The following is a 26243-nucleotide window of genomic DNA, read 5'->3' as shown; positions in this document are numbered from 1 at the left end:
TAGTCTGGTCTGGTTTAAATAAATTATGATCAATACACTTCTTGAATATTCGTATAGGCTCCTCTGATCTAAACTTAGTCTGATCAACACACTTCATGAACATTTGTGTAGGCTTGTCTATCTGATACGTGGTCTCGTCATTACACTTCTTGAATATTTTCGTGGGTTCGTTCGGTTTTAAAGTAACTAGTTCAACACATTTCTGAAATATTTGTTTACTCCGATTTAGCGTGAATCTCTTTTCATCCACACAACTTTGGAATATGTGTTCTTCGTTATCTGCTGAAAATACAAACCTCTCTACACAATTGCTGCACATACATATATCTATATTTTCAACTGATTGGAGCACATTTTGGTCTATGTAGTTATGGAATATTTCTTTCCTATCTTTCGCGGGGAATGTCTTTTGCTGAATACATTTATTGAACAAATGTGTTATCTTATCTGGCTCAAGATCAATACATTTCTTACACATATGTGTAGGCTCGCCTGGTCTAAATTTAGTCTGATTAATACATTTCTTGAACATTTTCTTAGGTTCGTACGATTTGAATATGCCTTCTTCTATACATCTCTAAAATACTTGCTTATTCTGCTTTGCTGTAAATCTGCTTTTGCGCGCGCAACTTTGAAATATGTGTTCTTTTTCATCCGTTACAAATACATACCTGTCAACACAATTTCTGCACACATCCATACTTTCATCAGGTTCGAACACATTTTGATCTACGCAAATATTAAATACTTCCTTCCTATCTTTCCCTGGGAATGTGTTTTGTTGAAGGCATTTCTTAATTAATTGTGTAGGCTCGTCCGATTTGAATTTAGCCTGATCAATACACTTCTTGAACATTCGTGTAGGCTCGTCGGATTTGTATTTGGCCTGATCAATACACTTTTTGAACATTTGTGTAGGCTCGTCGGATTTGTATTTAGCCTGATCAATACACTTCTTGAACATTCGTGTAGGCTCGTCGGATTTGTATTGAGCCTGATCAATACACTTCTTGAACATTCGTGTAGGCTCGTCGGATTTATATTTAGCCTGATCAATACACTTCTTGAACATTCGTGTAGGCTCGTCGGATTTGTATTTAGCCTGATCGATGCACATCTTGAATAATTCCGTAGGTCCGGCCCATCTGCCTGTGGTTTGTTCAATGCATTTCTGAAATAGTCTGTTATTCCGATTAGGCGTGTATCTGCTTTCGCCTACGCAACTTTGGATCATGAGTTCTTTCTCATATGTTAAAAACACATATCTGTCCACACAACTACTGCACCTATCCATGTACTCTTCTTGTTGGAACACATCTTGGTCTACGCAGGTATGGAATACTTCCCTCCTATCCTTCGCAGGCAATGTGTTCTGCTGAATACATTTCTTGAATAATTTCTGAGCCTCGTCTGCTGAGAATGTGGTTTGGTCAATACACTTCTTGAATAATTTCTGAGGCCCGTCTGGTGTAAATGTGGTTTGCTCAATACATTTCTTGAATAGCTTCTTAGGTTCGTCTGGTGAGAATGTGGTTTGGTCAATACATTTCTTGAATAGCTTCTTAGGTTCGTCTGGTAAGAATTTCGTTTGTCCAATACATTTCTCGAATAGCTTCTTAGGTTCGTCTGGTGAGAATGTAGTTTGGTCAACACACTTCTTGAATAGTCTGTTTGGTTCGTTTGTTGCGAATTTGGTTTGTTCAATACACTTCTTGAATAATTTCTGAGGCCCATCTGGTGAGAATGTGGTTTGTTCAATACATTTCTTGAATAGCTTTTTAGGTTCGTCTGGTGTAAATGTGGTTTGTTCAATACATTTCTTGAATAGCTTCTTAGGTTCGTCTGGTGAGAATGTGGTTTGGTCAATACATTTCTTGAATAGCTTCTTAGGTTCGTCTGGTGAGAATGTAGTTTGGTCAATACACTTCTTGAATAGTCTGTTTGGTTCATCTGTTGCGAATTTGGTTTGGTCAATACACTTCTTGAATAATTTCTGAGGCCCATCTGGTGAGAATGTGGTTTGTTCAATACATTTCTTGAATAGCTTTTTAGGTTCGTCTGGTGTAAATGTGGTTTGTTCAATACATTTCTTGAATAGCTTCTTAGGTTCGTCTGGTGAGAATGTAGTTTGGTCAATACACTTCTTGAATAGTCTGTTTGGTTCATCTGTTGCGAATTTGGTTTGGTCAATACACTTCTTGAATAATTTCTGAGGCCCATCTGGTAAGAATGTGGTTTGTTCAATACATTTCTTGAATAGCTTCTTAGGTTCGTCTGGTGAGAATGTGGTTTGGTCAATACACTTCTTGAATAGCTTCTTAGGTTCGTCTGGTGAGAATGTGGTTTGGTCAATACACTTCTTGAATAATTTCTGAGGCTTGTCTGGTGTAAATGTGGTTTGGTCAATACATTTCTTGAATAGCTTCTTAGGTTCGTCTGGTAAGAATGTAGTTTGGTCAATACACTTCTTGAATAGTCTGTTTGGTTCATCTGTTGCGAATTTGGTTTGGTCAATACACTTCTTGAATAATTTCTGAGGCCCATCTGGTGAGAATGTGGTTTGTTCAATACATTTCTTGAATAGCTTTTTAGGTTCGTCTGGTGTAAATGTGGTTTGTCCAATACATTTCTCGAATAGCTTCTTAGGTTCGTCTGGTGAGAATGTAGTTTGGTCAATACACTTCTTGAATAGTCTGTTTGGTTCATCTGTTGCGAATTTGGTTTGGTCAATACACTTCTTGAATAATTTCTGAGGCCCATCTGGTGAGAATGTGGTTTGTTCAATACATTTCTTGAATAGCTTTTTAGGTTCGTCTGGTGTAAATGTGGTTTGTTCAATACATTTCTTGAATAGCTTCTTAGGTTCGTCTGGTGAGAATGTAGTTTGGTCAATACACTTCTTGAATAGTCTGTTTGGTTCATCTGTTGCGAATTTGGTTTGGTCAATACACTTCTTGAATAATTTCTGAGGCCCATCTGGTGAGAATGTGGTTTGTTCAATACATTTCTTGAATAGCTTTTTAGGTTCGTCTGGTGTAAATGTGGTTTGTTCAATACATTTCTTGAATAGCTTCTTAGGTTCGTCTGGTGAGAATGTAGTTTGGTCAATACACTTCTTGAATAGTCTGTTTGGTTCATCTGTTGCGAATTTGGTTTGGTCAATACACTTCTTGAATAATTTCTGAGGCCCATCTGGTAAGAATGTGGTTTGTTCAATACATTTCTTGAATAGCTTTTTAGGTTCGTCTGGTGTAAATGTGGTTTGTTCAATACATTTCTTGAATAGCTTCTTAGGTTCGTCTGGTGAGAATGTGGTTTGGTCAATACACTTCTTGAATAATTTCTGAGGCTTGTCTGGTGTAAATGTGGTTTGGTCAATACATTTCTTGAATAGCTTCTTAGGTTCGTCTGGTAAGAATGTCGTTTGGTCAATACATTTCTTGAATAGCTTCTTAGGTTCGTCTGGTGAGAATGTAGTTTGGTCAATACACTTCTTGAATAGTCTGTTTGGTTCATCTGTTGCGAATTTGGTTTGGTCAATACACTTCTTGAATAATTTCTGAGGCCCATCTGGTAAGAATGTGGTTTGTTCAATACATTTCTTGAATAGCTTTTTAGGTTCGTCTGGTGTAAATGTGGTTTGTTCAATACATTTCTTGAATAGCTTCTTAGGTTCGTCTGGTGAGAATGTGGTTTGGTCAATACACTTCTTGAATAATTTCTGAGGCTTGTCTGGTGTAAATGTGGTTTGGTCAATACATTTCTTGAATAGCTTCTTAGGTTCGTCTGGTGAGAATGTAGTTTGGTCAATACACTTCTTGAATAGTCTGTTTGGTTCGTCTGTTGCGAATTTGGTTTGGTCAATACATTTCTTGAATAATTTCTGAGGCCCGTCTGGTAAGAATGTCGTTTGGTCAATACATTTCTTGAATAGCTTCTTAGGTTCGTCTGGTGAGAATGTAGTTTGGTCAATACACTTCTTGAATAGTCTGTTTGGTTCGTCTGTTGCGAATTTGGTTTGGTCAATACATTTCTTGAATAATTTCTGAGGCCCGTCTGGTAAGAATGTCGTTTGGTCAATACATTTCTTGAATAGCTTCTTAGGTTCGTCTGGTGAGAATGTAGTTTGGTCAATACACTTCTTGAATAATTTCTGAGGCCCATCTGGTGAGAATGTGGTTTGTTCAATACATTTCTTGAATAGCTTTTTAGGTTCGTCTGGTGTAAATGTGGTTTGTTCAATACATTTCTTGAATAGCTTCTTAGGTTCGTCTGGTGAGAATGTGGTTTGGTCAATACACTTCTTGAATAATTTCTGAGGCTTGTCTGGTGTAAATGTGGTTTGATCAATACATTTCTTGAATAGCTTCTTAGGTTCGTCTGGTGAGAATGTAGTTTGGTCAATACACTTCTTGAATAGTCTGTTTGGTTCATCTGTTGCGAATTTGGTTTGGTCAATACACTTCTTGAATAATTTCTGAGGCCCATCTGGTGAGAATGTGGTTTGTTCAATACATTTCTTGAATAGCTTTTTAGGTTCGTCTGGTGTAAATGTGGTTTGTTCAATACATTTCTTGAATAGCTTCTTAGGTTCGTCTGGTGAGAATGTGGTTTGGTCAATACACTTCTTGAATAATTTCTGAGGCTTGTCTGGTGTAAATGTGGTTTGGTCAATACATTTCTTGAATAGCTTCTTAGGTTCGTCTGGTAAGAATGTCGTTTGGTCAATACATTTCTTGAATAGCTTCTTAGGTTCGTCTGGTGAGAATGTAGTTTGGTCAATACACTTCTTGAATAGTCTGTTTGGTTCGTCTGTTGCGAATTTGGTTTGGTCAATACACTTCTTGAATAATTTCTGAGGCCCGTCTGGTGAGAATGTGGTTTGTTCAATACATTTCTTGAATAGCTTCTTAGGTTCGTCTGGTAAGAATGTCGTTTGGTCAATACATTTCTTGAATAGCTTCTTAGGTTCGTCTGGTGAGAATGTAGTTTGGTCAATACACTTCTTGAATAGTCTGTTTGGTTCGTCTGTTGCGAATTTGGTTTGGTCAATACACTTCTTGAATAATTTCTGAGGCCCATCTGGTGAGAATGTGGTTTGTTCAATACATTTCTTGAATAGATTTTTAGGTTCGTCTGGTGTAAATGTGGTTTGTTCAATACATTTCTTGAATAGCTTCTTAGGTTCGTCTGGTGAGAATGTGGTTTGGTCAATACACTTCTTGAATAATTTCTGAGGCTTGTCTGGTGTAAATGTGGTTTGGTCAATACATTTCTTGAATAGCTTCTTAGGTTCGTCTGGTAAGAATGTCGTTTGGTCAATACATTTCTTGAATAGCTTCTTAGGTTCGTCTGGTGAGAATGTAGTTTGGTCAATACACTTCTTGAATAGTCTGTTTGGTTCGTCTGTTGCGAATTTAGTTTGGTCAATACACTTCTTGAATAATTTCTGAGGCCCATCTGGTGAGAATGTGGTTTGTTCAATACATTTCTTGAATAGCTTCTTAGGTTCGTCTGGTAAGAATGTCGTTTGGTCAAGACATTTCTTGAATAGCTTCTTAGGTTCGTCTGGTGAGAATGTAGTTTGGTCAATACACTTCTTGAATAGTCTGTTTGGTTCGTCTGTTGCGAATTTGGTTTGGTCAATACATTTCTTGAATAATTTCTGAGGCCCGTCTGGTAAGAATGTCGTTTGGTCAATACATTTCTTGAATAGCTTCTTAGGTTCGTCTGGTGAGAATGTAGTTTGGTCAATACACTTCTTGAATAGTCTGTTTGGTTCGTCTGTTGCGAATTTGGTTTGGTCAATACACTTCTTGAATAATTTCTGAGGCCCATCTGGTGAGAATGTGGTTTGTTCAATACATTTCTTGAATAGCTTCTTAGGTTCGTCTGGTAAGAATGTCGTTTGGTCAATACATTTCTTGAATAGCTTCTTAGGTTCGTCTGGTGAGAATGTAGTTTGGTCAATACACTTCTTGAATAGTCTGTTTGGTTCGTCTGTTGCGAATTTGGTTTGGTCAATACACTTCTTGAATAATTTCTGAGGCCCATCTTGTGAGAATGTGGTTTGTTCAATACATTTCTTGAATAGCTTCTTAGGTTCGTCTGGTAAGAATGTCGTTTGGTCAATACATTTCTTGAATAGCTTCTTAGGTTCGTCTGGTAAGAATGTCGTTTGGTCAATACATTTCTTGAATAGCTTCTTAGGTTCGTCTGGTGAGAATGTAGTTTGGTCAATACACTTCTTGAATAGTCTGTTTGGTTCGTCTGTTGCGAATTTGGTTTGGTCAATACACTTCTTGAATAATTTCTGAGGCCCATCTGGTGAGAATGTGGTTTGTTCAATACATTTCTTGAATAGCTTCTTAGGTTCGTCTGGTAAGAATGTCGTTTGGTCAATACATTTCTTGAATAGCTTCTTAGGTTCGTCTGGTGAGAATGTAGTTTGGTCAATACACTTCTTGAATAGTCTGTTTGGTTCGTCTGTTGCGAATTTGGTTTGGTCAATACACTTCTTGAATAATTTCTGAGGCCCATCTTGTGAGAATGTGGTTTGTTCAATACATTTCTTGAATAGCTTCTTAGGTTCGTCTGGTAAGAATGTCGTTTGGTCAATACATTTCTTGAATAGCTTCTTAGGTTCGTCTGGTGAGAATGTAGTTTGGTCAATACACTTCTTGAATAATTTCTGAGGCCCACCTGGTGAGAATGTGGTTTGTTCAATACATTTCTTGAATAGCTTCTTAGGTTCGTCTGGTAAGAATGTCGTTTGGTCAATACATTTCTTGAATAGCTTCTTAGGTTCGTCTGGTGAGAATGTAGTTTGGTCAATACATTTCTTGAATAGTCTGTTTGGTTCGTCTGTTGCGAATTTGGTTTGGTCAATACACTTCTTGAATAATTTCTGAGGCCCATCTTGTGAGAATGTGGTTTGTTCAATACATTTCTTGAATAGCTTCTTAGGTTCGTCTGGTAAGAATGTCGTTTGGTCAATACATTTCTTGAATAGCTTCTTAGGTTCGTCTGGTGAGAATGTAGTTTGGTCAATACACTTCTTGAATAATTTCTGAGGCCCACCTGGTGAGAATGTGGTTTGTTCAATACATTTCTTGAATAGCTTCTTAGGTTCGTCTGGTAAGAATGTCGTTTGGTCAATACATTTCTTGAATAGCTTCTTAGGTTCGTCTGGTGAGAATGTAGTTTGGTCAATACACTTCTTGAATAGTCTGTTTGGTTCGTCTGTTGCGAATTTGGTTTGGTCAATACACTTCTTGAATAATTTCTGAGGCCCATCTTGTGAGAATGTGGTTTGTTCAATACATTTCTTGAATAGCTTCTTAGGTTCGTCTGGTAAGAATGTCGTTTGGTCAATACATTTCTTGAATAGCTTCTTAGGTTCGTCTGGTGAGAATGTAGTTTGGTCAATACACTTCTTGAATAGTCTGTTTGGTTCGTCTGTTGCGAATTTGGTTTGGTCAATACACTTCTTGAATAATTTCTGAGGCCCATCTGGTGAGAATGTGGTTTGTTCAATACATTTCTTGAATAGCTTCTTAGGTTCGTCTGGTAAGAATGTCGTTTGGTCAATACATTTCTTGAATAGCTTCTTAGGTTCGTCTGGTGAGAATGTAGTTTGGTCAATACACTTCTTGAATAATTTCTGAGGCCCACCTGGTGAGAATGTGGTTTGTTCAATACATTTCTTGAATAGCTTCTTAGGTTCGTCTGGTAAGAATGTCGTTTGGTCAATACATTTCTTGAATAGCTTCTTAGGTTCGTCTGGTGAGAATGTAGTTTGGTCAATACACTTCTTGAATAGTCTGTTTGGTTCGTCTGTTGCGAATTTGGTTTGTACAATACACTTCTTGAATAATTTCTGAGGCCCATCTTGTGAGAATGTGGTTTGTTCAATACATTTCTTGAATAGCTTCTTAGGTTCGTCTGGTAAGAATGTCGTTTGGTCAATACATTTCTTGAATAGCTTCTTAGGTTCTTCTGGTGAGAATGTAGTTTGGTCAATACACTTCTTGAATAGTCTGTTTGGTTCGTCTGTTGCGAATTTGGTTTGGTCAATACACTTCTTGAATAATTTCTGAGGCCCATCTGGTGAGAATGTGGTTTGTTCAATACATTTCTTGAATAGCTTCTTAGGTTCGTCTGGTAAGAATGTCGTTTGGTCAATACATTTCTTGAATAGCTTCTTAGGTTCGTCTGGTGAGAATGTAGTTTGGTCAATACACTTCTTGAATAATTTCTGAGGCCCACATGGTGAGAATGTGGTTTGTTCAATACATTTCTTGAATAGCTTCTTAGGTTCGTCTGGTAAGAATGTCGTTTGGTCAATACATTTCTTGAATAGCTTCTTAGGTTCGTCTGGTGAGAATGTAGTTTGGTCAATACACTTCTTGAATAGTCTGTTTGGTTCATCTGTTGCGAATTTGGTTTGGTCAATACACTTCTTGAATAATTTCTGAGGCCCATCTGGTAAGAATGTGGTTTGTTCAATACATTTCTTGAATAGCTTTTTAGGTTCGTCTGGTAAGAATGTCGTTTGGTCAATACATTTCTTGAATAGCTTCTTAGGTTCGTCTGGTGAGAATGTAGTTTGGTCAATACACTTCTTGAATAGTCTGTTTGGTTCGTCTGTTGCGAATTTGGTTTGGTCAATACACTTCTTGAATAATTTCTGAGGCCCATCTTGTGAGAATGTGGTTTGTTCAATACATTTCTTGAATAGCTTCTTAGGTTCGTCTGGTAAGAATGTCGTTTGGTCAATACATTTCTTGAATAGCTTCTTAGGTTCGTCTGGTGAGAATGTAGTTTGGTCAATACACTTCTTGAATAGTCTGTTTGGTTCGTCTGTTGCGAATTTGGTTTGGTCAATACACTTCTTGAATAATTTCTGAGGCCCATCTGGTGAGAATGTGGTTTGTTCAATACATTTCTTGAATAGCTTCTTAGGTTCGTCTGGTAAGAATGTCGTTTGGTCAATACATTTCTTGAATAGCTTCTTAGGTTCGTCTGGTGAGAATGTAGTTTGGTCAATACACTTCTTGAATAATTTCTGAGGCCCACCTGGTGAGAATGTGGTTTGTTCAATACATTTCTTGAATAGCTTCTTAGGTTCGTCTGGTAAGAATGTCGTTTGGTCAATACATTTCTTGAATAGCTTCTTAGGTTCGTCTGGTGAGAATGTAGTTTGGTCAATACACTTCTTGAATAGTCTGTTTGGTTCGTCTGTTGCGAATTTGGTTTGTACAATACACTTCTTGAATAATTTCTGAGGCCCATCTTGTGAGAATGTGGTTTGTTCAATACATTTCTTGAATAGCTTCTTAGGTTCGTCTGGTAAGAATGTCGTTTGGTCAATACATTTCTTGAATAGCTTCTTAGGTTCGTCTGGTGAGAATGTAGTTTGGTCAATACACTTCTTGAATAGTCTGTTTGGTTCGTCTGTTGCGAATTTGGTTTGGTCAATACACTTCTTGAATAATTTCTGAGGCCCATCTGGTGAGAATGTGGTTTGTTCAATACATTTCTTGAATAGCTTTTTAGGTTCGTCTGGTGTAAATGTGGTTTGTTCAATACATTTCTTGAATAGCTTCTTAGGTTCGTCTGGTGAGAATGTGGTTTGGTCAATACACTTCTTGAATAATTTCTGAGGCTTGTCTGGTGTAAATGTGGTTTGGTCAATACATTTCTTGAATAGCTTCTTAGGTTCGTCTGGTAAGAATGTCGTTTGGTCAATACATTTCTTGAATAGCTTCTTAGGTTCGTCTGGTGAGAATGTAGTTTGGTCAATACACTTCTTGAATAGTCTGTTTGGTTCATCTGTTGCGAATTTGGTTTGGTCAATACACTTCTTGAATAATTTCTGAGGCCCATCTGGTAAGAATGTGGTTTGTTCAATACATTTCTTGAATAGCTTTTTAGGTTCGTCTGGTGTAAATGTGGTTTGTTCAATACATTTCTTGAATAGCTTCTTAGGTTCGTCTGGTGAGAATGTGGTTTGGTCAATACACTTCTTGAATAATTTCTGAGGCTTGTCTGGTGTAAATGTGGTTTGGTCAATACATTTCTTGAATAGCTTCTTAGGTTCGTCTGGTGAGAATGTAGTTTGGTCAATACACTTCTTGAATAGTCTGTTTGGTTCGTCTGTTGCGAATTTGGTTTGGTCAATACATTTCTTGAATAATTTCTGAGGCCCGTCTGGTAAGAATGTCGTTTGGTCAATACATTTCTTGAATAGCTTCTTAGGTTCGTCTGGTGAGAATGTAGTTTGGTCAATACACTTCTTGAATAGTCTGTTTGGTTCGTCTGTTGCGAATTTGGTTTGGTCAATACATTTCTTGAATAATTTCTGAGGCCCGTCTGGTAAGAATGTCGTTTGGTCAATACATTTCTTGAATAGCTTCTTAGGTTCGTCTGGTGAGAATGTAGTTTGGTCAATACACTTCTTGAATAATTTCTGAGGCCCATCTGGTGAGAATGTGGTTTGTTCAATACATTTCTTGAATAGCTTTTTAGGTTCGTCTGGTGTAAATGTGGTTTGTTCAATACATTTCTTGAATAGCTTCTTAGGTTCGTCTGGTGAGAATGTGGTTTGGTCAATACACTTCTTGAATAATTTCTGAGGCTTGTCTGGTGTAAATGTGGTTTGATCAATACATTTCTTGAATAGCTTCTTAGGTTCGTCTGGTGAGAATGTAGTTTGGTCAATACACTTCTTGAATAGTCTGTTTGGTTCATCTGTTGCGAATTTGGTTTGGTCAATACACTTCTTGAATAATTTCTGAGGCCCATCTGGTGAGAATGTGGTTTGTTCAATACATTTCTTGAATAGCTTTTTAGGTTCGTCTGGTGTAAATGTGGTTTGTTCAATACATTTCTTGAATAGCTTCTTAGGTTCGTCTGGTGAGAATGTGGTTTGGTCAATACACTTCTTGAATAATTTCTGAGGCTTGTCTGGTGTAAATGTGGTTTGGTCAATACATTTCTTGAATAGCTTCTTAGGTTCGTCTGGTAAGAATGTCGTTTGGTCAATACATTTCTTGAATAGCTTCTTAGGTTCGTCTGGTGAGAATGTAGTTTGGTCAATACACTTCTTGAATAGTCTGTTTGGTTCGTCTGTTGCGAATTTGGTTTGGTCAATACACTTCTTGAATAATTTCTGAGGCCCGTCTGGTGAGAATGTGGTTTGTTCAATACATTTCTTGAATAGCTTCTTAGGTTCGTCTGGTAAGAATGTCGTTTGGTCAATACATTTCTTGAATAGCTTCTTAGGTTCGTCTGGTGAGAATGTAGTTTGGTCAATACACTTCTTGAATAGTCTGTTTGGTTCGTCTGTTGCGAATTTGGTTTGGTCAATACACTTCTTGAATAATTTCTGAGGCCCATCTGGTGAGAATGTGGTTTGTTCAATACATTTCTTGAATAGATTTTTAGGTTCGTCTGGTGTAAATGTGGTTTGTTCAATACATTTCTTGAATAGCTTCTTAGGTTCGTCTGGTGAGAATGTGGTTTGGTCAATACACTTCTTGAATAATTTCTGAGGCTTGTCTGGTGTAAATGTGGTTTGGTCAATACATTTCTTGAATAGCTTCTTAGGTTCGTCTGGTAAGAATGTCGTTTGGTCAATACATTTCTTGAATAGCTTCTTAGGTTCGTCTGGTGAGAATGTAGTTTGGTCAATACACTTCTTGAATAGTCTGTTTGGTTCGTCTGTTGCGAATTTAGTTTGGTCAATACACTTCTTGAATAATTTCTGAGGCCCATCTGGTGAGAATGTGGTTTGTTCAATACATTTCTTGAATAGCTTCTTAGGTTCGTCTGGTAAGAATGTCGTTTGGTCAAGACATTTCTTGAATAGCTTCTTAGGTTCGTCTGGTGAGAATGTAGTTTGGTCAATACACTTCTTGAATAGTCTGTTTGGTTCGTCTGTTGCGAATTTGGTTTGGTCAATACATTTCTTGAATAATTTCTGAGGCCCGTCTGGTAAGAATGTCGTTTGGTCAATACATTTCTTGAATAGCTTCTTAGGTTCGTCTGGTGAGAATGTAGTTTGGTCAATACACTTCTTGAATAGTCTGTTTGGTTCGTCTGTTGCGAATTTGGTTTGGTCAATACACTTCTTGAATAATTTCTGAGGCCCATCTGGTGAGAATGTGGTTTGTTCAATACATTTCTTGAATAGCTTCTTAGGTTCGTCTGGTAAGAATGTCGTTTGGTCAATACATTTCTTGAATAGCTTCTTAGGTTCGTCTGGTGAGAATGTAGTTTGGTCAATACACTTCTTGAATAGTCTGTTTGGTTCGTCTGTTGCGAATTTGGTTTGGTCAATACACTTCTTGAATAATTTCTGAGGCCCATCTTGTGAGAATGTGGTTTGTTCAATACATTTCTTGAATAGCTTCTTAGGTTCGTCTGGTAAGAATGTCGTTTGGTCAATACATTTCTTGAATAGCTTCTTAGGTTCGTCTGGTAAGAATGTCGTTTGGTCAATACATTTCTTGAATAGCTTCTTAGGTTCGTCTGGTGAGAATGTAGTTTGGTCAATACACTTCTTGAATAGTCTGTTTGGTTCGTCTGTTGCGAATTTGGTTTGGTCAATACACTTCTTGAATAATTTCTGAGGCCCATCTGGTGAGAATGTGGTTTGTTCAATACATTTCTTGAATAGCTTCTTAGGTTCGTCTGGTAAGAATGTCGTTTGGTCAATACATTTCTTGAATAGCTTCTTAGGTTCGTCTGGTGAGAATGTAGTTTGGTCAATACACTTCTTGAATAGTCTGTTTGGTTCGTCTGTTGCGAATTTGGTTTGGTCAATACACTTCTTGAATAATTTCTGAGGCCCATCTTGTGAGAATGTGGTTTGTTCAATACATTTCTTGAATAGCTTCTTAGGTTCGTCTGGTAAGAATGTCGTTTGGTCAATACATTTCTTGAATAGCTTCTTAGGTTCGTCTGGTGAGAATGTAGTTTGGTCAATACACTTCTTGAATAATTTCTGAGGCCCACCTGGTGAGAATGTGGTTTGTTCAATACATTTCTTGAATAGCTTCTTAGGTTCGTCTGGTAAGAATGTCGTTTGGTCAATACATTTCTTGAATAGCTTCTTAGGTTCGTCTGGTGAGAATGTAGTTTGGTCAATACATTTCTTGAATAGTCTGTTTGGTTCGTCTGTTGCGAATTTGGTTTGGTCAATACACTTCTTGAATAATTTCTGAGGCCCATCTTGTGAGAATGTGGTTTGTTCAATACATTTCTTGAATAGCTTCTTAGGTTCGTCTGGTAAGAATGTCGTTTGGTCAATACATTTCTTGAATAGCTTCTTAGGTTCGTCTGGTGAGAATGTAGTTTGGTCAATACACTTCTTGAATAATTTCTGAGGCCCACCTGGTGAGAATGTGGTTTGTTCAATACATTTCTTGAATAGCTTCTTAGGTTCGTCTGGTAAGAATGTCGTTTGGTCAATACATTTCTTGAATAGCTTCTTAGGTTCGTCTGGTGAGAATGTAGTTTGGTCAATACACTTCTTGAATAGTCTGTTTGGTTCGTCTGTTGCGAATTTGGTTTGGTCAATACACTTCTTGAATAATTTCTGAGGCCCATCTTGTGAGAATGTGGTTTGTTCAATACATTTCTTGAATAGCTTCTTAGGTTCGTCTGGTAAGAATGTCGTTTGGTCAATACATTTCTTGAATAGCTTCTTAGGTTCGTCTGGTGAGAATGTAGTTTGGTCAATACACTTCTTGAATAGTCTGTTTGGTTCGTCTGTTGCGAATTTGGTTTGGTCAATACACTTCTTGAATAATTTCTGAGGCCCATCTGGTGAGAATGTGGTTTGTTCAATACATTTCTTGAATAGCTTCTTAGGTTCGTCTGGTAAGAATGTCGTTTGGTCAATACATTTCTTGAATAGCTTCTTAGGTTCGTCTGGTGAGAATGTAGTTTGGTCAATACACTTCTTGAATAATTTCTGAGGCCCACCTGGTGAGAATGTGGTTTGTTCAATACATTTCTTGAATAGCTTCTTAGGTTCGTCTGGTAAGAATGTCGTTTGGTCAATACATTTCTTGAATAGCTTCTTAGGTTCGTCTGGTGAGAATGTAGTTTGGTCAATACACTTCTTGAATAGTCTGTTTGGTTCGTCTGTTGCGAATTTGGTTTGTACAATACACTTCTTGAATAATTTCTGAGGCCCATCTTGTGAGAATGTGGTTTGTTCAATACATTTCTTGAATAGCTTCTTAGGTTCGTCTGGTAAGAATGTCGTTTGGTCAATACATTTCTTGAATAGCTTCTTAGGTTCTTCTGGTGAGAATGTAGTTTGGTCAATACACTTCTTGAATAGTCTGTTTGGTTCGTCTGTTGCGAATTTGGTTTGGTCAATACACTTCTTGAATAATTTCTGAGGCCCATCTGGTGAGAATGTGGTTTGTTCAATACATTTCTTGAATAGCTTCTTAGGTTCGTCTGGTAAGAATGTCGTTTGGTCAATACATTTCTTGAATAGCTTCTTAGGTTCGTCTGGTGAGAATGTAGTTTGGTCAATACACTTCTTGAATAATTTCTGAGGCCCACATGGTGAGAATGTGGTTTGTTCAATACATTTCTTGAATAGCTTCTTAGGTTCGTCTGGTAAGAATGTCGTTTGGTCAATACATTTCTTGAATAGCTTCTTAGGTTCGTCTGGTGAGAATGTAGTTTGGTCAATACACTTCTTGAATAGTCTGTTTGGTTCGTCTGTTGCGAATTTGGTTTGGTCAATACACTTCTTGAATAATTTCTGAGGCCCATCTGGTGAGAATGTGGTTTGTTCAATACATTTCTTGAATAGCTTCTTAGGTTCGTCTGGTGTAAATGTGGTTTGTTCAATACATTTCTTGAATAGCTTCTTAGGTTCGTCTGGTGAGAATGTAGTTTGGTCAATACACTTCTTGAATAGTCTGTTTGGTTCGTCTGTTGCGAATTTGGTTTGGTCAATACACTTCTTGAATAATTTCTGAGGCCCATCTTGTGAGAATGTGGTTTGTTCAATACATTTCTTGAATAGCTTCTTAGGTTCGTCTGGTGTAAATGTGGTTTGTTCAATACATTTCTTGAATAGCTTCTTAGGTTCGTCTGGTAAGAATGTCGTTTGGTCAATACATTTCTTGAATAGCTTCTTAGGTTCGTCTGGTGAGAATGTAGTTTGGTCAATACACTTCTTGAATAATTTCTGAGGCCCACCTGGTGAGAATGTGGTTTGTTCAATACATTTCTTGAATAGCTTCTTAGGTTCGTCTGGTAAGAATGTCGTTTGGTCAATACATTTCTTGAATAGCTTCTTAGGTTCGTCTGGTGAGAATGTAGTTTGGTCAATACACTTCTTGAATAGTCTGTTTGGTTCGTCTGTTGCGAATTTGGTTTGGTCAATACACTTCTTGAATAATTTCTGAGGCCCATCTTGTGAGAAAGTGGTTTGTTCAATACATTTCTTGAATAGCTTCTTAGGTTCGTCTGGTAAGAATGTCGTTTGGTCAATACATTTCTTGAATAGCTTCTTAGGTTCGTCTGGTGAGAATGTAGTTTGGTCAATACACTTCTTGAATAGTCTGTTTGGTTCGTCTGTTGCGAATTTGGTTTGGTCAATACACTTCTTGAATAATTTCTGAGGCCCATCTGGTGAGAATGTGGTTTGTTCAATACATTTCTTGAATAGCTTCTTAGGTTCGTCTGGTAAGAATGTCGTTTGGTCAATACATTTCTTGAATAGCTTCTTAGGTTCGTCTGGTGAGAATGTAGTTTGGTCAATACACTTCTTGAATAATTTCTGAGGCCCACCTGGTGAGAATGTGGTTTGTTCAATACATTTCTTGAATAGCTTCTTAGGTTCGTCTGGTAAGAATGTCGTTTGGTCAATACATTTCTTGAATAGCTTCTTAGGTTCGTCTGGTGAGAATGTAGTTTGGTCAATACACTTCTTGAATAGTCTGTTTGGTTCGTCTGTTGCGAATTTGGTTTGTACAATACACTTCTTGAATAATTTCTGAGGCCCATCTTGTGAGAATGTGGTTTGTTCAATACATTTCTTGAATAGCTTCTTAGGTTCGTCTGGTAAGAATGTCGTTTGGTCAATACATTTCTTGAATAGCTTCTTAGGTTCGTCTGGTGAGAATGTAGTTTGGTCAATACACTTCTTGAATAGTCTGTTTGGTTCGTCTGTTGCGAATTTGGTTTGGTCAATACACTTCTTGAATAATTTCTGAGGCCCATCTGGTGAGAATGTGGTTTGTTCAATACATTTCTTGAATAGCTTCTTAGGTTCGTCTGGTAAGAATGTGGTTTGTTCAATACATTTCTTGAATAGCTTCTTAGGTTCGTCTGGTGAGAATGTAGTTTGGTCAATACACTTCTTGAATAGTCTGTTTGGTTCGTCTGTTGCGAATTTGGTTTGGTCAATACACTTCTTGAATAATTTCTGAGGCCCATCTGGTGAGAATGTGGTTTGGTCAATACATTTCTTGAATAGCTTCTTAGGCTCGTCTGGTGAGAATGTAATTTGGTCAATACACTTCTTGAATAGTCTGTTTGGTTCATCTGTTGCGAATATAGCTTGGTCGATACATTTCTTGAATAATATCTGAGGCTCTTCTGGTGAGAATGTAGTTTGGTCAATACACTTCTTGAATAGTCTGTTTGGTTCGTCTGTTGCGAATTTGGTTTGGTCAATACACTCCTTGAATAATTTCTGAGGCCCATCTGGTGAGAATGTGGTTTGTTCAATACATTTCTTGAATAGCTTCTTAGGTTCGTCTGGTAAGAATGTGGTTTGTTCAATACATTTCTTGAATAGCTTCTTAGGTCCGTCTGGTGAGAATGTAGTTTGGTCAATACACTTCTTGAATAGTCTGTTTGGTTCGTCTGTTGCGAATTTGGTTTGGTCAATACACTCCTTGAATAATTTCTGAGGCCCATCTGGTGAGAATGTGGTTTGTTCAATACATTTCTTGAATAGCTTCTTAGGTTCGTCTGGTAAGAATGTCGTTTGGTCAATACATTTCTTGAATAGCTTCTTAGGTTCGTCTGATGAGAATGTAGTTTGGTCAATACACTTCTTGAATAGTCTGTTTGGTTCGTCTGTTGCGAATGTGGTTTGGTCAATACACTTCTTGAATAATTTCTGAGGCTCGTCTGGTGAGAATGTGGTTTGTTCAACACATTTCTTGAATAGTTTCTTAGGTTCGTCTGGTGAGAACGTCGTTTGGTCAATACACTTCTTGAATAATTTCTGAGGCTCGTCTGGTGAGAATGTGGTTTGTTCAATACATTTCTTGAATAACTTCTTAGGTTCGTCTGGTGAGAATGTAGTTTGGTCAATACACTTCTTGAATAGTCTGTTTGGTTCGTCTGTTGCGAATTTGGTTTGGTCAATACACTTCTTGAATAATTTCTGAGGACCATCTGGTGAGAATGTGGTTTGGTCAATACATTTCTTGAATAGCTTCTTAGGTTCATCTGGTGAGAATGTAGTTTGGTCAATACACTTCTTGAATAGTCTGTTTGGTTCGTCTGTTGCGAATTTGGTTTGGTCAATACACTTCTTGAATAATTTCTGAGGCCCATCTGGTGAGAATGTGGTTTGGTCAATACATTTCTTGAATAGCTTCTTAGGTTCGTCTGGTGAGAATGTAATTTGGTCAATACACTTCTTGAATAGTCTGTTTGGTTCATCTGTTGCGAATATAGCTTGGTCGATACATTTCTTGAATAATATCTGCGGCTCTTCTGGTGAGAATATGGTTTGGTCAATACACTTCTTGAATAGCTTCTTAGGTTCGTCTGGTGAGAATGTAGTTTGGTCAATACACTTCTTGAATAGTCTGTTTGGTTCGTCTGTTGCGAATGTGGTTTGGTAAATACACTTCTTGAATAATTTCTGAGGCTCGTCTGGTGAGAATGTGGTTTGTTCAACACATTTCTTGAATAGTTTCTTAGGTTCGCCTGGTAAAAACGTCGTTTGGTCAATACACTTCTTGAATAATTTCTGAGGCTCGTCTGCTGAGAATGTGGTTTGTTCAATACATTTCTTGAATAACTTCTTAGGTTCGTCTGGTGAGAATGTGGTTCGGTCAATACACTTCTTGAATAGTCTGTTTGGTTCATCTGTTGCGAATTTGGTTTGGTCAATACACTTCTTGAATAATTTCTGAGGCCCATCTGGTGAGAATGTGGTTTGTTCAATACATTTCTTGAATAGCTTCTTAGGTTCGTCTGGTGAGAATGTAGTTTGGTCAATACACTTCTTGAATAATTTCTGAGGCCCATCTGGTGAGAATGTGGTTTGTTCAATACATTTCTTGAATAACTTCTTAGGTTCGTCTGGTGAGAATATGGTTTGGTCAATACACTTCTTGAATAGCTTCTTAGGTTCGTCTGGTGAGAATGTAGTTTGGTCAATACACTTCTTGAATAGTCTGTTTGGTTCGTCTGTTGCGAATTTGGTTTGGTCAATACACTCCTTGAATAATTTCTGAGGCCCATCTGGTGAGAATGTGGTTTGTTCAATACATTTCTTGAATAGCTTCTTAGGTTCGTCTGGTAAGAATGTCGTTTGGTCAATACATTTCTTGAATAGCTTCTTAGGTTCGTATGGTGAGAATGTAGTTTGGTCAATACACTTCTTGAATAGTCTGTCTGGTTCGTCTGTTGCGAATGTGGTTTGGTCAATACACTTCTTGAATAATTTCTGAGGCTCGTCTGGTGAGAATGTGGTTTGTTCAACACATTTCTTGAATAGTTTCTTAGGTTCGTCTGGTGAGAACGTCGTTTGGTCAATACACTTCTTGAATAATTTCTGAGGCTCGTCTGGTGAGAATGTGGTTTGTTCAATACATTTCTTGAATAACTTCTTAGGTTCGTCTGGTGAGAATGTGGTTCGGTCAATACACTTCTGGAATAGTCTGTTTGGTTCGTCTGTTGCGAATTTGGTTTGGTCAATACACTTCTTGAATAATTTCTGAGGCCCATCTGGTGAGAATGTGGTTTGTTCAATACATTTCTTGAATAGCTTCTTAGGTTCGTCTGGTGAGACTGTAGTTTGGTCAATACACTTCTTGAATAGTCTGTTTGGTTCGTCTGTTGCGAATTTGGTTTGGTCAATACACTTCTTGAATAATTTCTGAGGCCCATCTGGTGAGAATGTGGTTTGTTCAATACATTTCTTGAATAGCTTCTTAGGTTCGTCTGGTAAGAATGTCGTTTGGTCAATACATTTCTTGAATAGCTTCTTAGGTTCGTCTGATGAGAATGTAGTTTGGTCAATACACTTCTTGAATAGTCTGTTTGGTTCGTCTGTTGCGAATTTGGTTTGGTCAATACACTTCTTGAATAATTTCTGAGGCCCATCTGGTGAGAATGTGGTTTGTTCAATACATTTCTTGAATAGCTTCTTAGGTTCGTCTGGTAAGAATGTCGTTTGGTCAATACATTTCTTGAATAGCTTCTTAGGTTCGTCTGGTGAGAATGTGGTTTGTTCAATACATTTCTTGAATAACTTCTTAGGTTCGTCTGGTGAGAATGTGGTTCGGTCAATACACTTCTTGAATAGTCTGTTTGGTTCGTCTGTTGCGAATTTGGTTTGGTCAATACACTTCTTGAATAATTTCTGAGGCCCATCTGGTGAGAATGTGGTTTGTTCAATACATTTCTTGAATAGCTTCTTAGGTTCGTCTGGTGAGAATGTGGTTCGGTCAATACACTTCTTGAATAGTCTGTTTGGTTCGTCTGTTGCGAATTTGGTTTGGTCAATACACTTCTTGAATAATTTCTGAGGCCCATCTGGTGAGAATGTGGTTTGTTCAATACATTTCTTGAATAGCTTCTTAGGTTCGTCTGGTAAGAATGTCGTTTGGTCAATACACTTCTTGAATAGCTTCTTAGGTTCGTCTGGTGAGAATGTAGTTTGGTCAATACACTTCTTGAATAGTCTGTTTGGTTCGTCTGTTGCGAATTTGGTTTGGTCAATACACTTCTTGAATAATTTCTGAGGCCCATCTGGTGAGAATGTGGTTTGTTCAATACATTTCTTGAATAGCTTCTTAGGTTCGTCTGGTAAGAATGTCGTTTGGTCAATACATTTCTTGAATAGCTTCTTAGGTTCGTCTGGTGAGAATGTAGTTTGGTCAATACACTTCTTGAATAGTCTGTTTGGTTCGTCTGGTGAGAATGTAGTTTGGTCAATACACTTCTTGAATAGTCTGTTTGGTTCGTCTAGTGAGAATGTGGTTTGGTCAATACATTTCTTGAATAGTTTCTGAGGCTCGTCTGGTGAGAATGTGGTTTGGTCAATACACTTCTTGAATAGTCTGTTTGGTTCGTCTGGTGAGAATGTGGTTTTGTCAATACACTTCTTGAACAATTTCTGAGGCTCGTCTGGTAAGAATGTCGTTTGGTCAATACATTTCTTGAATAGCTTCTTAGGTAGGTCTGGTGAGAATGTAGTTTGGTCAATACACTCCTTGAATAGTCTGTTTGGTTCGTCTGGTGAGAATGTGGTTCGGTCAATACATTTCTTGAACAATTTCTGAGGCTCGTCTGGTAAGAATGTCGTTTGTTCAATACATTTCTTGAATAAATTCTTCGGTTCGCTTGGTAAGAATGTCATTTGGTCAATACACTTCTTGAATAATTTCTGAGGCCCATCTGGTGAGAATGTGGTTTGTTCAATACATTTCTTGAATAGCTTCTTAGGTTCGTCTGGTAAGAATGTCGTTTGGTCAATACATTTCTTGAATAGCTTCTTAGGTTCGTCTGGTGAGAATGTAGTTTGGTCAATACACTTCTTGAATAGTCTGTTTGGTTCGTCTGGTGAGAATGTAGTTTGGTCAATACACTTCTTGAATAGTCTGTTTGGTTCGTCTAGTGAGAATGTGGTTTGGTCAATACATTTCTTGAATAGTTTCTGAGGCTCGTCTGGTGAGAATGTGGTTTGGTCAATACACTTCTTGAATAGTCTGTTTGGTTCGTCTGGTGAGAATGTGGTTTTGTCAATACACTTCTTGAACAATTTCTGAGGCTCGTCTGGTAAGAATGTCGTTTGGTCAATACATTTCTTGAATAGCTTCTTAGGTAGGTCTGGTGAGAATGTAGTTTGGTCAATACACTCCTTGAATAGTCTGTTTGGTTCGTCTGGTGAGAATGTGGTTCGGTCAATACATTTCTTGAATAGTTTCTGAGGCTCGTCTGGTGAGAATGTGGTTTTGTCAATACACTTCTTGAATAGTCTGTTTGGTTCGTCTGGTGAGAATGTGGTTTGGTCAATACACTTCTTGAATAATTTCTGAGGCTCGTCTGGTGAGAATGTGGTTTGTTCAATACATTTCTTGAATAGCTTCTTAGGTTCGTTTGGTGAGAATGTGGTTTGGTCAATACACTTCTTGAATAGTTTCTTAGGTAGGTCTGGTGAGAATGTAGTTTGGTCAATACACTTCTTGAATAGTCTGTTTGGTTCGTCTGTTGCGAATTTGGTTTGGTCAATACACTTCTTGAATAATTTCTGAGGCCCATCTGGTGAGAATGTGGTTTGTTCAATACATTTCTTGAATAGCTTCTTAGGTTCGTCTGGTGAGAATGTGGTTCGGTCAATACACTTCTTGAATAGTCTGTTTGGTTCGTCTGTTGCGAATTTGGTTTGGTCAATACACTTCTTGAATAATTTCTGAGGCCCATCTGGTGAGAATGTGGTTTGTTCAATACATTTCTTGAATAGCTTCTTAGGTTCGTCTGGTGAGAATGTGGTTCGGTCAATACACTTCTTGAATAGTCTGTTTGGTTCGTCTGTTGCGAATTTGGTTTGGTCAATACACTTCTTGAATAATTTCTGAGGCCCATCTGGTGAGAATGTGGTTTGTTCAATACATTTCTTGAATAGCTTCTTAGGTTCGTCTGGTAAGAATGTCGTTTGGTCAATACACTTCTTGAATAGCTTCTTAGGTTCGTCTGGTGAGAATGTAGTTTGGTCAATACACTTCTTGAATAGTCTGTTTGGTTCGTCTGTTGCGAATTTGGTTTGGTCAATACACTTCTTGAATAATTTCTGAGACCCATCTGGTGAGAATGTGGTTTGTTCAATACATTTCTTGAATAGCTTCTTAGGTTCGTCTGGTAAGAATGTCGTTTGGTCAATACATTTCTTGAATAGCTTCTTAGGTTCGTCTGGTGAGAATGTAGTTTGGTCAATACACTTCTTGAATAGTCTGTTTGGTTCGTCTGGTGAGAATGTAGTTTGGTCAATGCACTTCTTGAATAATTTCTGAGGCTCGTCTGGTGAGAATGTGGTTTGTTCAATACATTTATTGAATAGCTTCTTAGGTTCGTTTGGTGAGAATGTAGTTTGGTCAATACACTTCTTGAATAGTCTGTTTGGTTCGTCTGGTGAGAATGTGGTTTGGTCAATACACTTCTTGAATAGCTTCTTATTTCGGTCTGGTGAGAATGTAGTTTGGTCAACACACTTCTTGAATAGTCTGTTTGGTGCGTCTGGTGAGAATGTGGTTTGGTCAATGCACTTCTTGAATAATTTCTGAGGCTCGTCTGGTGAGAATGTGGTTTGTTCAATACATTTCTTGAATAGCTTCTTAGGTTCGTTTGGTGAGAATGTAGTTTGGTCAATACACTTCTTGAATAGTCTGTTTGGTTCGTCTGGTGAGAATGTGGTTTGGTCAATACACTTCTTGAATAGTCTGTTTGGTTCGTCTGGTGAGAATGTGGTTTGGTCAATACACTTCTTGAATAGCTTCTTATTTCGGTCTGGTGAGAATGTGGTTTGGTCAATACACTTCTTGAATAGTTTCCTAGGTTCGTCTGGTGAGAATGTGGTTTGGTCAATACATTTCTTGAATAGCTTCTTAGGTAGGTCTGATGAGAATGTAGTTTGGTCAATACACTTCTTGAATAGTCTGTTTGGTTCGTCTGGTGAGAATGTGGTTTGGTCAATACACTTCTTGAATAGTCTGTTTGGTTCGTCTGGTGAGAATGTGGTTTGGTCAATACACTTCTTGAATAGCTTCTTATTTCGGTCTGGTGAGAATGTAGTTTGGTCAATACACTTCTTGAATAGTCTGTTTGGTGCGTCTGGTGAGAATGTGGTTTGGTCAATACACTTCTTAAATAGTCTGTTTGGTTCGTCTGGTGAGAATGTGGTTTGGTCAATACACTTCTTGAAAAGCTTCTTAGGTAGGTCTGGTGAGAATGTAGTTTGGTCAATACACTTCTTGAATAGTCTGTTTGGTTCGTCTGGTGAGAATGTGGTTTGGTCAATACACTTCTTGAATAGTCTGTTTGGTTCGTCTGGTGAGAATGTGGTTTGTTCAATACATTTCTTGAATAGCTTCTTAGGTTCGTCTGGTGAGAATGTGGTTTGGTCAATACACTTCTTGAATAGCTTCTTAGGTAGGTCTGGTGAGAATGTAGTTTGGTCAATACACTTCTTGAATAGTCTGTTTGGTTCGTCTGGTGAGAATGTGGTTTGGTCAATACACTTCTTGAATAGCTTCTTAGGTAGGTCTGGTGAGAATGTAGTTTGGTCAATACACTTCTTGAATAGTTCCTTAGGTTCGTCTGGTGAGAATGTGGTTTGGTCAATACATTTCTTGAATAGCTTCTTAGGTAGGTCTGGTGAGAATGTAGTTTGGTAAATACACTTCTTGAATAGTCTGTTTGGTTCGTCTGGTGAGAATGTGGTTTGGTCAATACACTTCTTGAATAGTCTGTTTGGTGCGTCTGGTGAGAATGTGGTTTGGTCAATACACTTCTTGCAAAGTCTGTTTGGTTCGTCTGGTGAGAATGTGGTTTGGTCAATACACTTCTTAAATAGTCTGTTTGGTTCGTCTGGTGAGAATGTGGTTTGGTCAATACACTTCTTGAATAGCTTCTTAGGTAGGTCTGGTGAGAATGTAGTTTGGTCAATACACTTCTTGAATAGTCTGTTTGGTTCGTCTGGTGAGAATGTGGTTTGGTCAATACACTTCTTGAATAGTCTGTTTGGTTCGTCTGGTGAGAATGTGGTTTGGTCAATACACTTCTTGAATAATTTCTGAGGCTCGTCTGGTGAGAATGTGGTTTGGTCAATACACTTCTTGAATAGCTTCTTAGGTAGGTCTGGTGAGAATGTAGTTTGGTCAATACACTTCTTGAATAGTCTGTTTGGTTCGTCCGGTGAGAATGTGGTTTGGTCAATACACTTCTTGAATAGTCTGTTTGGTTCGTCTGGTGAGAATGTGGTTTGGTCAATACACTTCTTGAATAGCTGCTTAGGTCGGTCTGGTGAGAATGTAGTTTGGTCAATACACTTCTTGAATAGTCTGTTTGGTGCGTCTGGTGAGAATGTGGTTTGGTCAATACACTTCTTGAATAGTCTGTTTGGTTCGTCTGGTGAGAATGTGGTTTGGTCAATACACTTCTTGAATAATTTCTGAGGCTCGTCTGGTGAGAATGTGGTTTGTTCAATACATTTCTTGAATAGCTTCTTAGGTTCGTCTGGTGAGAATGTGGTTTGGTCAATACACTTCTTAAATAGTTTGTTTGGTTCTTCTGTTGCGAATGTAGCTTGGTCAATACACTTCTTGAATAATTTCTGAGGCTCGTATGGTGAGAATGTGGTTTGTTCAATACATTTCTTGAATAGCTTCTTAGGTTCGTCTGGTGAGAATGGGGTTTGGTCAATACACTTCTTGAATAGCTTCTTAGGTAGGTCTGGTGAGAATGTAGTTTGGTCAATACACTTCTTGAATAGTCTGTTTGGTGCGTCTGGTGAGAATGTGGTTTGGTCAATACACTTCTTAAATAGTATGTTTGGTTCTTCTGTTGCGAATGTAGCTTGGTCAATACACTTCTTGAATAATTTCTGAGGTTCGCATGGTGAGAATGTGGTTTGTTCAATACACATCTTTAATAGTTTGTTAGGTTCGTCTGGTGAGAATGTGGTTTGTTGAATACATTCCTTAAATATTTTTGTCGGAGTGGCTGGTTCGAATGTAGTTTTCTCCATACATTTATTAAATAGTTTGTTAGGTTTGTATGGTGAGAATGTGGTTTGTTGAATACACATCTTTAATAGTTTGTTAGGTTCGTCTGGTGAGAATGTGGTTTGTTGAATACATTTTTTTAATATTTTTGTCGGAGTGGATGATTCGAATGTTGTTTTCTCGATACATTTGTTGAATAGTTTGTTAGGTTCGTCTGGTGAGAATGTGGTTTGTTGAATACACATCTTTAATAGTTTGGTAGGTTCGTCTGGTGAGAATGTGGTTTGTTGAATACATGTTTTAAATATTTTTGTCGGAGTGGATGATTCGAATGTTGTTTTCTCGATACATTTGTTGAATAGTATGTTAGGTTCGTCTGGTGAGAATGTGGTTTGTTGAATACATTTTTTAAATATTCTTGTCGGAGTGGATGATTCGAATTTTGTTTTCTCGATACATTTGTTGAAAAGTTTGTTAGGTTCGTGTGGTGAGAGTGTGGTTTGTTGAAAACACATCTTTAATAGTTTGTTAGGTTCGTCTGGTGAGAATGTGGTTTGTTGAATACATTTTTTAAATATTTTTGTCGGAGTGGATGATTCGAATTTTGTTTTCTCGATACATTTGTTGAATAGTTTGTTAGGTTCGTCTGGTGAGAATGTGGTTTGTTGAATACACATCTTTAATAGTTTGGTAGGTTCGTCTGGTGAGAATGTGGTTTGTTGAATACATTTTTTCAATATTTTTGTCGGAGTGGATGATTCGAATGTTGTTTTCTCGATACATTTGTTGAATAGTTTGTTAGGTTCGTCTGGTGAGAATGTGGTTTGTTGAATACACATCTTTAATAGTTTGTTAGGTTCGTCTGGTGAGAATTTGGTTTGTTGAATACATGTTTTAAATATTTTTGTCGGAGTGGATGATTCGAATGTTGTTTTCTCGATACATTTGTTGAATAGTATGTTAGGTTCGTGTGGTGAGAATGTGGTTTGTTGAATACATTTTTTAAATATTTTTGTCGGAGTGGATGTTTCGAATGTTGTTTTCTCGATACATTTGTTGAATAGTTTGTTAGGTTCGTCTGGTGAGAATGTGGTTTGTTGAATACACATCTTTAATAGTTTGTTAGGTTCGTCTGGTGAGAATGTGGTTTGTTGAATACATTTTTTAAATATTTTTGTCGGAGTGGATGACTCGAATGTTGTTTTCTCGATACATTTGTTGAATAGTTTGTTA

The 26243-nt window shown here is 37.7% G+C and overlaps 2 protein-coding genes across 3 annotated transcripts in view; one reads left to right on the top strand and one right to left on the bottom strand.

The window, feature by feature from the left end:
* The window catches only part of Vsx2 (Visual system homeobox 2), a 138630-nt gene that overhangs the window by 16959 nt on the left and 95428 nt on the right, over window positions 1-26243 (top strand). The window lies entirely within an intron of this gene.
* Window positions 1-26243, bottom strand: part of Neb-cGP (ATP synthase membrane subunit K, mitochondrial) — a 230645-nt gene that overhangs the window by 181880 nt on the left and 22522 nt on the right. The gene's annotated exons all lie outside the window — the stretch shown is intronic.

Source organism: Bactrocera oleae, chromosome 5 (genome assembly GCF_042242935.1).
Source record: "Bactrocera oleae isolate idBacOlea1 chromosome 5, idBacOlea1, whole genome shotgun sequence".
Lineage (NCBI taxonomy): Eukaryota > Metazoa > Arthropoda > Insecta > Diptera > Tephritidae > Bactrocera > Bactrocera oleae.
Note: the sequence above shows the minus strand (reverse complement) of the source record. Positions and strands in the feature narration are given on the sequence as shown.